The sequence below is a fragment of the Mesoplodon bidens genome, assembly GCF_964165515.1.
Source record: "Mesoplodon bidens genome assembly, chromosome: 7".
Classification (NCBI taxonomy): Eukaryota; Metazoa; Chordata; class Mammalia; order Artiodactyla; family Ziphiidae; genus Mesoplodon; species Mesoplodon bidens.
The window spans coordinates 80,743,957-80,758,691 of NC_138164.1; the positions used below are offsets into that span (position 1 = coordinate 80,743,957).

General features: G+C 37.4%; 1 protein-coding gene across 8 annotated transcripts in view; it reads right to left on the bottom strand.

The window, feature by feature from the left end:
- MTMR2 (myotubularin related protein 2) overlaps positions 1-14,735 on the bottom strand; it is a 107,862-nt gene that overhangs the window by 46,531 nt on the left and 46,596 nt on the right. The gene's annotated exons all lie outside the window — the stretch shown is intronic.

Genomic DNA, 14,735 nt, shown 5'->3' on the forward strand with positions numbered 1-14,735 from the left:
TTGAGTAGTTACCTTATGAAGGATGTTATACTGGATTCCAAGAATGTAAAGGTACAGATCATGGTTCTAATGGATTTACAACCCAGAGACCACAAACATACACGCACGCACGCACACGCGTGCACGGGCGCGCAATTGTCATATGCTATATATCGCAATTGTAATACACTAAATATCGCAATTGTCATATGCTAAATATCACAATTGCAATATGCTAAATATCACAATTGTCGTATGCTAGATACATCCCGCTAACTGCCAAAAGCCTCCCCTTTCACCTCTTTCACTGCTAAACAATAACCTTCACTGTCGCCAGTCCTTTACCTCCCATTAATGCCTCAACCTTCTGCAATCTGGCTTTGCGACCTAACCCAACCCCTTCCAGGGAACCTGCTTTCTCCCCAGTAACCTCCTCAGTATTAAAGACAATGGGTATTTTTCAGTCTTTATTTCTATCTCCTAGCTACATGTAATACTATCTGCACTTGCCTGCTTCTTGAAAGTACACTCTCCTGGCTAAACTCTTCCTTCTCTGGCCATTCTTTTCCAATGACCTTTATATGCCCTTTTCTCAACCCTCCCTATTTCTTCAAGGTTTGTCCATTTCTCACTTTACTCACTTCCTGTTGACTTCATACCTTATCTATGACATTACCTAACTTCAATCTACATTGTCAGCCGAGATTTTTCTTGGACTCTAGTTCCATACATCCAACTGCTTAATGTTCCTCTCCATCTAGATGTCTCACACTCTGAACGCAACAGATTTAAAATTGATCTGTGTTCCATACTTAGCAAGAGGCACTACCATCCATTTGGTTGTCCTAGCCTGTCTGGGGGGAGGGCGGAGCAGTGGTCTCTGTGAGCAGACTCAGGCCTTCTACTTCAACCTCAATTTGTTTCATTAGGCTGAGAACCAATGCTACTAGAAAAAAGATCCTCAATTTTTTTTTAAATAGCTTTTGACTTTTATTTCCTTCCATCCAAAAAGTAGACTTAAGAGTCCTCAAAAGAAGGTAAAAGGGAGAAAAAACAAGGTATTACCACCTCCTTAAAGGTCACCTTCTGCAGGCCGTCAAAACTGAGTTACATGTCTGCCATGAGTGAGCTCCTATCTGGCACTTACTACACTACTCTAATTGCCTGTCTGTCTTCTTCCATACTAGACCCCTAGAGAAAAGGTTACCATACCTTATACAATTTTGAATTCCCAATAAAAATATAACACAAGGCACATACGTAATTTTCAATCGTCTTATAGTCACATTAGAAAAAGAAAAAACAGTCAAAAATTGATTTCAATAACATATTTTATTTAATCTAGTAAGTAAAAACTATTGTCATTTCAACACGTAATAAATATTTTTAAGTATTAATGATATTTTATATTCTTTTATTCATACTAAGCCTTCAAAATCCAGAGTATGTTTTATACTTCTAGCACATCTCAACCAGACCAGCCGCATTTCCAGTGTTCAATAGCCATCTATCTAGTGGTGCCCATATTGGCAGCACTAATCCAATGAATCTAATTCTTACTGATAGTCAAGTCATTCCCTAGTTTAAGTTAGGTGCTTAGGGAGGATTACACAAAAGGGTTAGACATTACTGCCACAGCCCAATGCTCACCTAAGGCCAATAAAGGAAGAACTACAAAGAACAAATTACTTCTGTTCAATAAATTTGCAATCTAAACAAATTCATACTTTTGAAAATCTTAAAATTTATTTCAGAAAGTCATCTTAGTGCAATACCTAAAGAACTAAAATATATACACACATACATACTTTTTTAATATTCCACATTCTAAAACTCAAAAAAGGTCATATTTTTGAATGGTATCTCATTGCCAGTTCCTGATATAGTCTTTTATGTAGTCATAAAAGAAACTTAAGAAAAAAGGAAGAGAGAGAAGTAGGGAATGAAGGAGAAAGGGCGGGCCCATGAAGATGCAGAAAAACAGGATAAAAACTTGTGCTATGCAAATATGTAGATTCCCTGGCTTCAAAACCTGACTGTGCTATATGTTAGCTAAGTACTCTTAGACAAGTGTTCAACTTCTTTATGCCTCATTTTTTCCACCTATAAAATGGTGATAATTACAGTATGCCACAAAAGGGCTGTTATAACTTAAATGAGTTAATACAGTTAAAGCATTTACATCAGTGTTGACACAAAATATATACTTAATAAGTATTTTCTATTTATAGAAATAATAATAGTAAAATTAATAATAATAGTAAAAATTTAGACTAACAAGATTGCCAGAATCTGCTAAGGATTTCTACTAATTATGAAAACAATTAGATCAAAAGATATGAATAATAACTAACACACAGTATACTGAAAAAACCAAACAAGGCTACACATGTGAAAGATCACATAAAGGGAATCTGCTTTATCCTTTGTCTACTGTCTACCACTTGATTTGGAAATACAAAGATTATGTCACTTCCAAAGCTGGGCACTAGTTCGCTATTGCACAGGTATACCTTCTTATAGTTGCCATAGTGTTGTTCCCCATGGTTTCCTCTCTTTCTATATATCTATACTCAGAAGGAAGCTGCAAACCCCAGAAAATATGTGTGTTGTAGACAGGTGTGGAGAGAAAGGCAGTTCTGGCAGAGGCACAGGTGTATGACGAGGTACAATCTTCATAAGTAAAGCTTTGCAAAGTGAGAAAAGACACAGGGAAACGCATGCAAGTAGTGCATGTGAGAATCATAGGCTCTCTTATACCCTTGGACTAGAATGTCAGACAGCAAGACAATGAAGAGAAGCAAGATGGACAGCTTTGTTTGGAAAATCTGCACCAGATGACAGACTTTCAATAATAGGCATACACTGGAGGTTATACATGAACAACTCACTTTAGAGCTCAAGATATAGAAAGGAACTCAAACAAGTACACAAAGCAGGGCCAAGGGCAATCCAGACCCTTTATTTACTGGCAAACACTGATTCTGAACCAAGCTATCCTTAATGAAACAGAAGAGAAAAAAAAATAGGGCCTAATAAAAAAGATTATTTGACAAGAAAAAGGTAGTATCAGCCTGAAGCTCAAAAAAAGAGCAGTTCTCTGAAAACATTCCTATAAGCATTAGTAGAAACAATGTATAAACTATATGGTATACCCCAAAGGAAACCAGCCTATCCCCTAGGACACAGGAATAGAAAGGAGAGACTGAAACTAAGAGAAATGGGTAAAATAAGGAATTACTACAAAAAAATTTAAATGTAACAGCAGAAATAAAATCTGTGCTGGAGTTAATAAAGAACTGAATGGATTATTCAGAAGACAGCATTTATGTACAGGGCAAATGTGAAAAATCCTCTAATAATTTGTAGAAAAGAACAGACATAAAAATCATGAGAGAAGATGATAACCAATAAAAGAATTCTATTCCCTAAAGGAAAAAATTAAAACAGGATAGAATTAAATTAAAATTAAATTAAATTAAAATTAAAACAATCCAATATGTAATTGAAGAACATGCTTTTGAAATGAGTAAAGATTTTCTAAGTTTGCTGATCAAAATAGTTTATCATGTTCCACATAAAAATCAGTGAACAGACATATATGTATATCTCAGCAAAAATTTTTGAACTGTAATTAAAAGACAAACTGTGAAAATACAGACAAAAATGTTTAGAAAGAGAAAGAATTTACATATAAAAGCAAAATCAGGCTACTTTCAAATTTCTCTGTAAAACCATATTCTAGAAGACAATAAGAAAATGTTATCAGATTCTTGAGGGAAAATGTTCTGACCTCTCTAATGTGGAAGTCATTCTCAGATATGCCAAGTCAACAAAAATGTAACCCACGTGTCCTGCTTTTGAAAAAAGAAAAAAAATTACCCAAAGCAGTAATTGAAGTGAAAAAGGGGAATGAAAATTAAAATTTATATATAAGAAATTTGTGGTACCCAGTGAAGACAAGTTTTTTATATCCTAACTGCCTTCCAGCCAAAAAAAAAAAAACAAAAGAAAGCTCATTTGGTGGCAGTAGCCACCATACTAACCTCTCTAAGTCTTAGTTTCATCATTTATATTATTACGGTAATATTAATATCCACCTTACAGGTTTGTGAATATGAAATGAGATAGCTGCATCATAAAGGGATTTGCAAGATGCTATTAAAATATAAGAAATACTTATTATTCACTTAACAGAAGCATCAACATAAATTTGCACTGTCCCTTCTCACAATGGCTTATTCACATGGTGCTTTATTCCTCTGCTCTAAAATACACCGGGATTAATATTTGAGACAGCATGTCATAAAGGTAACCATATATCTCTCTAACTCTTGACCTACTAACTTCTAGACTTAGCTACAGAATAGCAAGCATCTTACTTTTCTAAAGAAAGCAGCAAGAGAAGTGATGCTAGCTCCATGGTAGCATAAAGCATCCCTCATTTTCACTGTCCTTTAGCATCTAAAATTTGGTATCTAGCCATGAACAAAAGTGTCCCCATGGGAGCTATGGAATCCAGCACCATATGCCAAGGGACCTAGAAGGAGTTTCCCCCACCACTGCATCGTGTAAAAAGCAGACAGAACTTGATACAGGCTATGGAACCAGCAGGAGCCTGTGAACTGACTCCAACCCCTCTTAACTGAGGTACCTGGAAAACAATGACTTGAGCAAATACCCACAGATGAGAAAGGCTTTATGGAAGTTCAGGTTCCTAAAGAAGTTCCAGCACTCCAGTTGGAACAACAACAAAAAAATAATAAGTTTGGACCCATTAGAGTAAGAGGACCTTTGCCAGTATCACCCCTCCCCCCAAGGTGGCACAGCCTCGAGAAAAAGGTTTGGAATCCCTCTGGGGAAAAGGGAAAACAGTGAGTGAGCACACAGCTTTCCCAGCTGTGGGGACACGGCTAAAGAAACCCACCTCTCTCCCACAGCCTCAGAGTATTATTAAAGCAAGAGCTCCGTGAGAGGAGTTCAGGGAAGAGGCAGGTAAGAATACCAGAGGGCATTAAATGGATGTGGTTCTCTGCATTCTAGACTCCAGGAGGAAGGCCACCATGAGTCACTGGAAAATCTTCATCCAAAGATCCCCTAATCTGACCCACCAGAACTCCCAATTCCCCAAATGCCACATCCAGACCCTCCCCACTCTGCAGCCAGCTCCTTGTTCACATTTCCAAGGGCAACAACAGTGAGAGTAAGCTCAGGTAGACAGGGAGTGTACACAGAAAACAAGCCAGGGTCTATGGGCAAGGGAGAAACCACAATCTTGAGCTGTAGCACCACCCTCTGGAAAATGAAAGAGAGGTTAACCAACAGCCAGCCTGGGTCACAGTAAGATTTAGGGAAGACATACAAGCTTAATAATTCTGCCACCAGAGGGAGCAAGAAGTGTGGAGCTGATGTACCCATACAAGGTCACAGAAAGCCCCAGAACACAAGTAGGATCAACAAAAAGTATCTCTCAGCTAGTAAAGATTGGAGGAAGCAACTTACTTCAAATGCCAAAACAGCAATGTAAAACGACAAGGAACATGAAGAATAAAGGAACTGTGACATTACCAAAAGATCATAATTATCCCCCAGTAACTGAAGGCAAAGACACAGAGATCTGTGATTTATCCAGTAAAGAATTCAAAATAGCCATTTGAGGAAACTCAATGACCTACAAGAAAATAAAGAGACAATTTAACAAAACCTGGAAAACAATACAGGATCAAAATGAGAAATAAACAGAGATAGAAATCATTAAAAGAACCAAACATGAATTCTGGAGCTGAAGAATTCAATGAATGAAATGAAGAATGCAAAAGAAAGCATCAACAGCAGAACAGAACAGTCAGAAGATAGAATCCATGAGTTAGAGGATAGGAACTTTGAAATAACCCAGTCAGAGAAGAACAAAGAAGAAAGAATGAAAAAGAATAAAGAGGGCCTACATGATCTATGGAACACTATCAAAAGAAGCAATAGCAGAATCATTGGAGTTCCAGAAGGAAAAGAGAAAAGAAAGGGGGAATAAAGCTTATTAAAAAGAAATAATGGCTGAAAACTTCCCAAACCTGGGGAGAACGTTGCACACCCAAGTTCATAAAGCTAATAGATCCCCCATTGTTTCAATTCAAAATTATTTTGTCCAAGACACATTATACTCAAACTGTCAAAAATCAAAGACAAAGAGAAAATCCTAACAGCAGTAAGATAAAGATTGTAAACTACGAAGGAACCCCCAGTAGGCTATCAGCAGATTTCTGAGCAGAAACCTTTCAGGCCGGAGAGAGTGGAATGAATGATATATTCAAAGTGCTGAAAGGAAAAAATTGCCAGCTAAGAATACTCTATCCAACAAAGGTATCCTTCAGAAATGAAGACATTCCCAGATGAATAAAAGCTAGATCAGCCATATAAAATCATCACCACTAGATATACCTTACAAAAAATGCTGAAAGGAATTCTTCAAGCTGAAATGAAAAGACACTAATAGTAACATGAAAATATACAATTCACTGATAAAGGTAAATATACAGTGAGGTTCAGAAAATTCTAATTCTGTATTAGGATGGTGTGTTAACCACTTAACTTTAAACATTATATAGTTTAAAGGAAAAGAAATAACTAGAGCCAGTATAATTTCTTCATGAATACACAATATAAAAAGAGGTAAATTTTAACACTAAAAACATAGAAAGTTCAAAGCAATCCCTATCAAAATTCCACTGGCATTTTTCAACAGAAATACAAAAAAAAAATCCTAAAATTTGTATGAAACCACAAAAGATCTTGAACAGCCAAAGAAAACTTGAGAAAGAACACAGCTGGAGGCATACTTCCTGATTTCAAACTACATTACAAAGCTATAGTAGTCAAACAGTGTGGTACTGGCATAAAAAATACACATAAATCAATGGAACAGAATAGAGAGCACAGAAATAAACCCACTCATCTATGGTCAATTAATTTACAACAAAATTGCCAAGAATATACAATGGGGAAAGGACAGTCTCTTTAACGAATAGTGCTGGGAAAACTGGACAGCCAAATGCAAAAGAGTGAAAATAGACTCCTATCTTACACCATACACAAGAATCAACTCAAAAGGAATTAAAGACTTGAATGTAAGACCTGAAAGCATAAAATTCCTAGAAGAAAATATAAAGGATAAGCTCCTTGACATCAGTCTTGGCAATGATTTTTTGGATTTGACACCAAAAGCAAAGGCAAAAAAAGCAAAAATAAACAACTGGGACTATATCAAACTAAAAAGCTTCTGCACAACAAAGGAAACCATCAACAACAAAAAAAGACAATCTTCCAAATGGGAGAAAATATTTGCTAATCATATATCTGATAAGGGGTTAATATTGAATATATAGAGAATTGATACAACTCAATAGTGTGTTTGGAAATGTTTAGAATAAAATATGGGGGAAGTGGGGAGAGTAAGGATTTTAACCTTGACCAGTCATGTTAAGGAAAACCACTGCAGGTCTCTGATAGAGGTAAATGGCATGGTCATAAAGGTGCACAAAACTGTATATGATAAAGATGAAAGGATAATAATCTAGGACAAAAATATCAAAATCCTGGATTAGTCTGTGGTAGGAGAAATAAAGATGCATATGAAATAGCTTGTTGGAAGAAGTGATCAAATTTTACCCTAGGTTTATAAAAAAATACAAGCAATTATTGAGTAATACAGGATGCTTTTCACTTGAAGAGAACTGCATTTCAGATATGTCAGTAATGAAAAAAGAAATGCAGATTAAACAAAGGAGTTAAGGTCAAAACAAGAGTCAACTCAAAAACACCAGGGTCCCACCTTCCTAAAATGAGAGTAGAGAAACTAGGACAGCAAAGCCAGACTGATTCATTAGGTTTGTCAGCAAACTATTTTCGAAGTGCTCAGTAACTTTCCATGTGACTCTAACCTACCTCCCTTTCTCTCCTTCTCTCTGATCAGGAAATTACTATAAAGAAAATTCAGAAACCTTGTCTATAATGATGATCTGGAAGTTGGCAAGTTTATGGGTCAGTTTTCACATGGAATGTCAGATGACAGAAAGATAGGAAAGAATTTTTCTGAAATCTGCAAAACACTAAATTATAATCACCTGAAAGGGAAAAATGAGTCTGTAGAAGTTACACACTATCTCTCACAGCTTCTTTATGTACTAGAACTGTGAAGAAAAGAATAATGAACTTACTCTTCATAGGATAATTCTATTAAAGAAAATTATTTTACATCAACTTCACTTTATTCTATTTTTATACTTCACTGACAAACCACAAAGTACGCAAATGAATCATACAAACCAAAATCTGAAGAGGCACAGACTGGCGTCTGGGATGGATCTTACTGGTTACATATTTGAAAGTATATCCAAATTCAAGCACAAGGAAGCCCGTTCTTTTTACAACACTACCAAGGACACTGGTTTTCAGATGAAAGCACAATTAGTAAGATATGGATAATATTACATCATCATCAATGATTGAACAACAACAAAAAAAGGGCAAGTATCTACACAGGAACAGTCTGGAAAGCATCACTTCATGCTATGGGTTGAACTGTGCCCCTCAATAAACATAGGTTGAGGTATTAACTGACAGCACCTTGGAATATGACCTTATTTGGAAACAGGGTCAATGCAGATGTAATTAGTTAAATGAGGATATACTGGATAGGGTGGACCCCTAATCCAATATGACTGTTATCTATATAAGAAGACATCCCTAGAAGACACAGAGATACCGGAATAATGACATATGAAGATGGAGGCAGAGATTGGAGTGATGGATCTACAAGGCAAGGAACACCAAGGATCGTTGGTCCTCCCCAGCAGCAAGAAAAGAGGTATCAAACAGATTCTTCCTCTGAACCCTCAGAAGTAGCCAACCCTCTCAACACCTTGATTTTAGATTATGAGAAAGAAAGAAAAATCAGTTTTTCTATCCTCTACTCTCAACACTTCTGACACCAGATGTGTGGTTTTTTCCACACCAAGTAATTCTCCAATTCTCAGCAGATACTAACTGGGTGCCCTATAACTCAGTTACTACACTATCACCCATAGTTAGTGCAGACTTCACACTGTAAGGGCTTAGTCCCACAAGACTGCCCCCTACTTCAAGCACTAATCTCAAGTCCCAGATTGCCAACTGTACTTCTGACCAATCGTTCATAAATCAGGGGTTCCCACAACCCCTTCTTGGGTTCAATAATTTGCTAAAATGGTTCACAAAACTCAGGGAAATACCTTACCTACATTCGCCAGTTTATCATGAAGGACAGAACTCAGAAACAACCAGATGGAAGACCTACACAGGGCAAGGAATGGGATATGAGGCTGTGTGGAATTTCCATGCCCTGTCTGGGCATATTACTCTCCTAGAACCTCAAAGTGTTCACCAGTCTGGAAGCTCTCTAAACCCCTTCAGTAAGGGTATTTTTATGGAGGCTTCATTACTTAGACATGATTGATTAAATTACTGGCCATTAGTGATTAACTTAACCTCCAGCCCCTCTCCCCCCCCCAGAGATGGGAGGGGGCTGAAAGTTCCAAACCTAATCAAAGGTGGATTCTCATGACAACCAGGCCCCATCCTTAGGGGCTTTCCAAAAGTCACTCATTAATATAAACTCAGGTGTGATCCAAAGAGGTGTGTTATGAATAACAAAAGATGTTTTACTTTTATCACTCTGGAACCAGAGACAAAAACTAAATATTATATCAAAAGATGCTCCTATGGCTCTTATCACTTAGAAAATGACAAAAGTTTTAGGAGCTCTGACCAAGAATTAAGGATGAAGACCAATATATATATATATATATTTCTTATTACATACTCCAGAACTGTGAGAGAATAGATTTTTATTGTTTTAAGCCACCCAGTTTGTACATTCTGTTACAGCAGCCCTAGGAATGAACACACCTAACATCAAGAAAAATTTTCAAGTTTAAAATCTTAAAATGCAAGGTGTTCATAACTGCCAAAACTTGGAAGCAACAGAAAAGTCCTTCAGTGAGTTAATGGATAAACAAACTGTGGTACATCAATACAAAGGGATATTATTTAGTGATAAGAAGAAATGAGCTATCAAGCCACAAAAAGATATGGAGGAATCTCAAAGGAATACTGCTAAGTGAAAGAAGCCAATCCGGCTATGTATTAGATAATTCCAACTATATGACATTCTGGAAAAGCAAAACTATGGAGACAGTAAAAAGATCAGTGGTAGTCAGGGGTTCAGGGAGAAGGGGGAGGGACAAATAGGTGGAGTAAAGAGTACTTTTAGGGTAGTTAAACTACTTTGTATGATACAGTAATGGTGGAAACATGTCATTATACATTTGTCAAAACCCACAGAATGTACTACACAAAGACTGAACCCTAATGTAAACTACAGATTTTAATTAATATTATTATGTGTCAATATTGGTTCATCCATTATAACAAATGCACCACACTAATATGTAAATAGGATGTAAATAGGAGAAACTGTGGAGGTTGAGGAGGGGAATAACATAGGGCTGCAACTTTTTTAAAAAAACACTTAGGACATTAAAATAACCACAAAAACAACTACCATTGGGACTTCCCTGGTGGCACAGTGGTTAAGAATCCACCTGCCATTGCAGGGGACACGGGTTCGAGCCCTGGTCCGGGAAGTTCCCACATACCGCAGAGCAACTAAGCCTGCACGCCACAACTACTGAGCCTGCGCTCTACAGCCCACGAGCCACAACTACTGAGCCCACGTGCCACAACTACTGAAGCCCGTGCACCTAGAGCCCGTGCTCCGCAACACGAGAAGCCACCACAATGAGAAGCCTGTGCACCAAGCCCGCGCACAGCAACGAAGACCCAACGCAGCCAAAAATAAATAAATAAATTTTAAAAATTAAAAAAAAAACTACCATCTATGACCAATATCATTTCATAAAAGAAAGGAGACTTTTAAAACCAAAAAGTTAGAATGATATAATCCTGTGATAAAGAACACTTCTTCCCAGTAAAGGATGGCTTATATTAATTTCTGCCAAAAACAAACAGAAGTAGATAGGTAGGTAGATAAAATATTATCTCATTACTTTCATTTTACCTCATACACAGAAGATATCATCATGACCTGACCTGGTTAATGCACTGCTTTTAGAAGATCATTATAATACCTTGAAAGAGAAGTAGTGTTTTTATTCCCATTTCTAAATGGGGTAACTGACCCTTAGAGAAGATAAGCAACTTTTCCAAGGTGACATATACCTCACAACAGCAGCTGAACTTGAACAGATGTATGACTGAACTAAGACTATGACCATGACATAATAGCATCCTACTGTAACTGTATAGCAAACAAGTGATATGATGGATCAGAGGCTGAGAAAGAGATCACAACCAGAGGTAAAGATATGGGAGTCATCCATAAAGTGACGACAGCTGAAGTTATGAGAAAGAAAGAGCATAAGGAAGACAGGAGTAGGGAGTCTGGGGGTGAGCAAGGGATGAAGGACATATTATGGTCACCTTGTTTAGCTGAGGAGAGAGGAACAGCAAGTACACAAAGGAGGGGCAGTCCGATAGAAAAGAAGTGAACCCATAAATTGTCACCAGGTTTGAAACCTGGAGTCATCTTTGACTCCTCTCTCCCCCAATCTGCAATACTCAGGCAGCTTAAACACATTACGTCCACATAAATATTTTTTCAAACCTGTCCTTTACTCTGCATTGTCATTACCCTAGTGCATGCCCTTTATCAATTTTTACTTGGAATTGTACAAACAGCCTCCAAACATTATCTCCTTGTTTTCATTCTACCTGCTTCTAATTAATACCCGTTTATGTATCCACGGCTTCTTCTAGCCCTCCCCCAACAATTCCCAGCAAATGGAAACTTAAACACACTCTTCTGTCCTGAATTTTTTAACCTATCTTGAACATATCTTCATATCCACACATGAAAATCCATTTCTTCTTGGGCCTCCCTGGTGGCGCAGTGGTTGAGAGTCCGCCTGCCGATGCAGGGGATACGGGTTCGTGCCCCGGTCTGGGAGGATCCCATATGCCGCGGAGCGGCTGGGCCCGTGAGCCATGGCCGCTGGGCCTGCGCGTCCGGAGCCTGTGCTCCGCAACGGGAGAGGCCACAACAGTGAGAGGCCCGCATACCACAAAAAAAAAAGAAAAAGAAAAAAAAAAAGAAAATCCATTTCTTCTTTCCAAATACTACATAGTATTCAACTGTAAACACATAATTTATTTAACCATCCCCCTAAGCAAAAAACATTTCTATTGTTTCCAAACTTTTGTCATTACAAATCTGAGAATCAGCTTGTCAAGTCTTAACCATATTATTTACAGAATAAGCAAGAATTAAAATCTGAACAATATTGAGCCTTTCTATCAAAAAACAAGGTAAGACTTTCCATTTATTTAAGTGTTCTTTTATATTACTCAGCAGAGTTTTAAAGTTTCTTCATATAGTTTCTTCCTATATCTTAAGTTTATTCCTGGATAGTTTATATTTTTAATTGTTATTATAAATAGGACCTTTCCCTTCCTGGTATAATTTATAAGTATTTTTATAATAGAAAGCTGTTGATCCTTTACATATCGATTTTGGCTTTTAGTATGCCTTGTAATGTTCTGCTGAAAGTTGGACATGATGCACCAGGTAAAAAGAGCTGAGATAAACAGGCCCCTAATGATGTCGTAGTGAGGTGAGGAGGTGGGAGGGGAAATGTTCTATAGTCCTATGACTGAATCCCATAGTCCTCTGTCTTTTAATGAGCTTGTGCCCCTGCAGTGTGATGTTTACAAGTGCTTCTTTGTCCCCCCACCCCTCCCACCCCCAGGTAGGACAGGTTGGCTAGAGGGTGCTGAAGTCTGTATGTATTTCTCTTCTCCCATGGGGAAGGTTAGAGGAGGCTGGAATTGGGTATTTCCCTTCCCCCAGGTCAGTTAGGCTCTCACAAAGCCCGTAGGCTGGGATAGTAAGATAGTTTCTTTTGAGGTGGGCCTTGTTAAGAAGAACAGAATGTTCTGGACATTTTCAAAATAGCTGCTTTTCCCCTCCCTCTGCCAGAAGCAAAAGAGATTTTTCTCAGTCTTCACTGTGAGAACCTGGTAGGGCTCCTATACGTAAAACTCACAAAACTATGAAGGCCCCCCTAAGACTGGGACCCCCTTGAGTATTTAACTCTCAGACTTGTCCACGCTGATCCGCCAGCAATTCGTCAATTACAGTTTAAGTTGTCCTGCCCCTTACTGGTTCCAGAGACAGTTTCTGCTGACTGGTTTCTGCTCTGCCTGTCTCTCTAATCTGGGAGACAGCCATTTGTCCTGTGATCTCAATTCTCTGATGGATCTAAGAAGAGTTAAATTTCAACTGTCTGGCTTTTTACTTGTTTGTTAGGACAGATGACTTCCAAGCTTCTTTTTGTAACCAGTCACCTGATTAGTCTTTTGCTTCTAATAATTTTCATTTGATTTTCTTAGCTTCCAGGTAAAAAGAATGCTCCTTTTCAGTAATATGCCTCCCATGCACAGTCGTCCCTTGGTATCCACAAGGGATTGGTTCCAGGACCCCCAGTGGATACCAAAATCTGAGGATTCTCAAGGCCCTTTTATAAAATGGCGTAGTATTTGCATATAACTTACGCACATTCTCCCACATACTTTAAATCAATTCTAGACTACTGAAAAAAACTAATAAAATGTAAGTGCTATGTAAATAGTTGCTGGTGAGTGGCAAATTCAAGTTCTGTTTTTTGAAAATTCTGGAATTTTTTTCCCCAAGTATTTTCAATCCGCAGTTAGTTGAATCTGCTGATAAGGAACCTGTGGATTCAGGGGGCAGACTATATTTCTCTAATCTAACTGCATCAGACAGTACTTACAAAGAATGCTAAATAACACAGGCATGATAGTAGGTACCTTGTCTTGTTCTTTAATGGGACTACTTCTAATGTTTTAATATTAGGCACAATGCTTAATAAGTATTTACCTATTCCCTTCTAATTAAAAGTTCTAAAAACCTGAAACAGGTTAAATTTGGTCAAATACTCTTTATTAAATGCCTTTTCTGCATATATAAAGATAATTATGTGGAACCCTCTCTGTCTTGTAAAAGAAGTTATATCAGCAGCACTTTTACTATGCTTAGCTTTGAAGTGTTAAACATTCTCTACTCCAGTATCAGGATCATGTTAATAAGTGTTCTACCTAATTAAATATACTTTAGGCACAAACACTTTTCCTTATCTCCTTACTATCAACTGAATATACTCACTATTATTCCCGTTGCATCATGACTATATTAAATATACTTTTATGTTTATCAGTTTTTCCATACATTCTAATTTTTTAATAATCTCTATATATGTTTCTATTATAATTATTTGGCTCTTTTTACTAAAACTCGTAACAGAGTTAATTCACAGCTTTTATTCTTTTAAGCCTTAAAGGGGCTAATAATATCTGCAATATAATCTGCAAATCACATCAAAATAATTACAAACCCAATAAACATGCTATAGACTATTCAACAGTATAGCATCTAAGACCCTACTTACTATAGCTTAGCCAACTGCTGACATCATGAACTTGTGGTGAGTAGAGTTGAAGAGCTTTTACTCTGATACCCAATCTTATAACTGTAAAAGTTCTACGTAAAACTTTTAAGGAAGATTTTTTGTGTACCAAATACTAAGAGTAATGGTGACAGTAGTAGAGGCACTGGTGATTTTTATTTT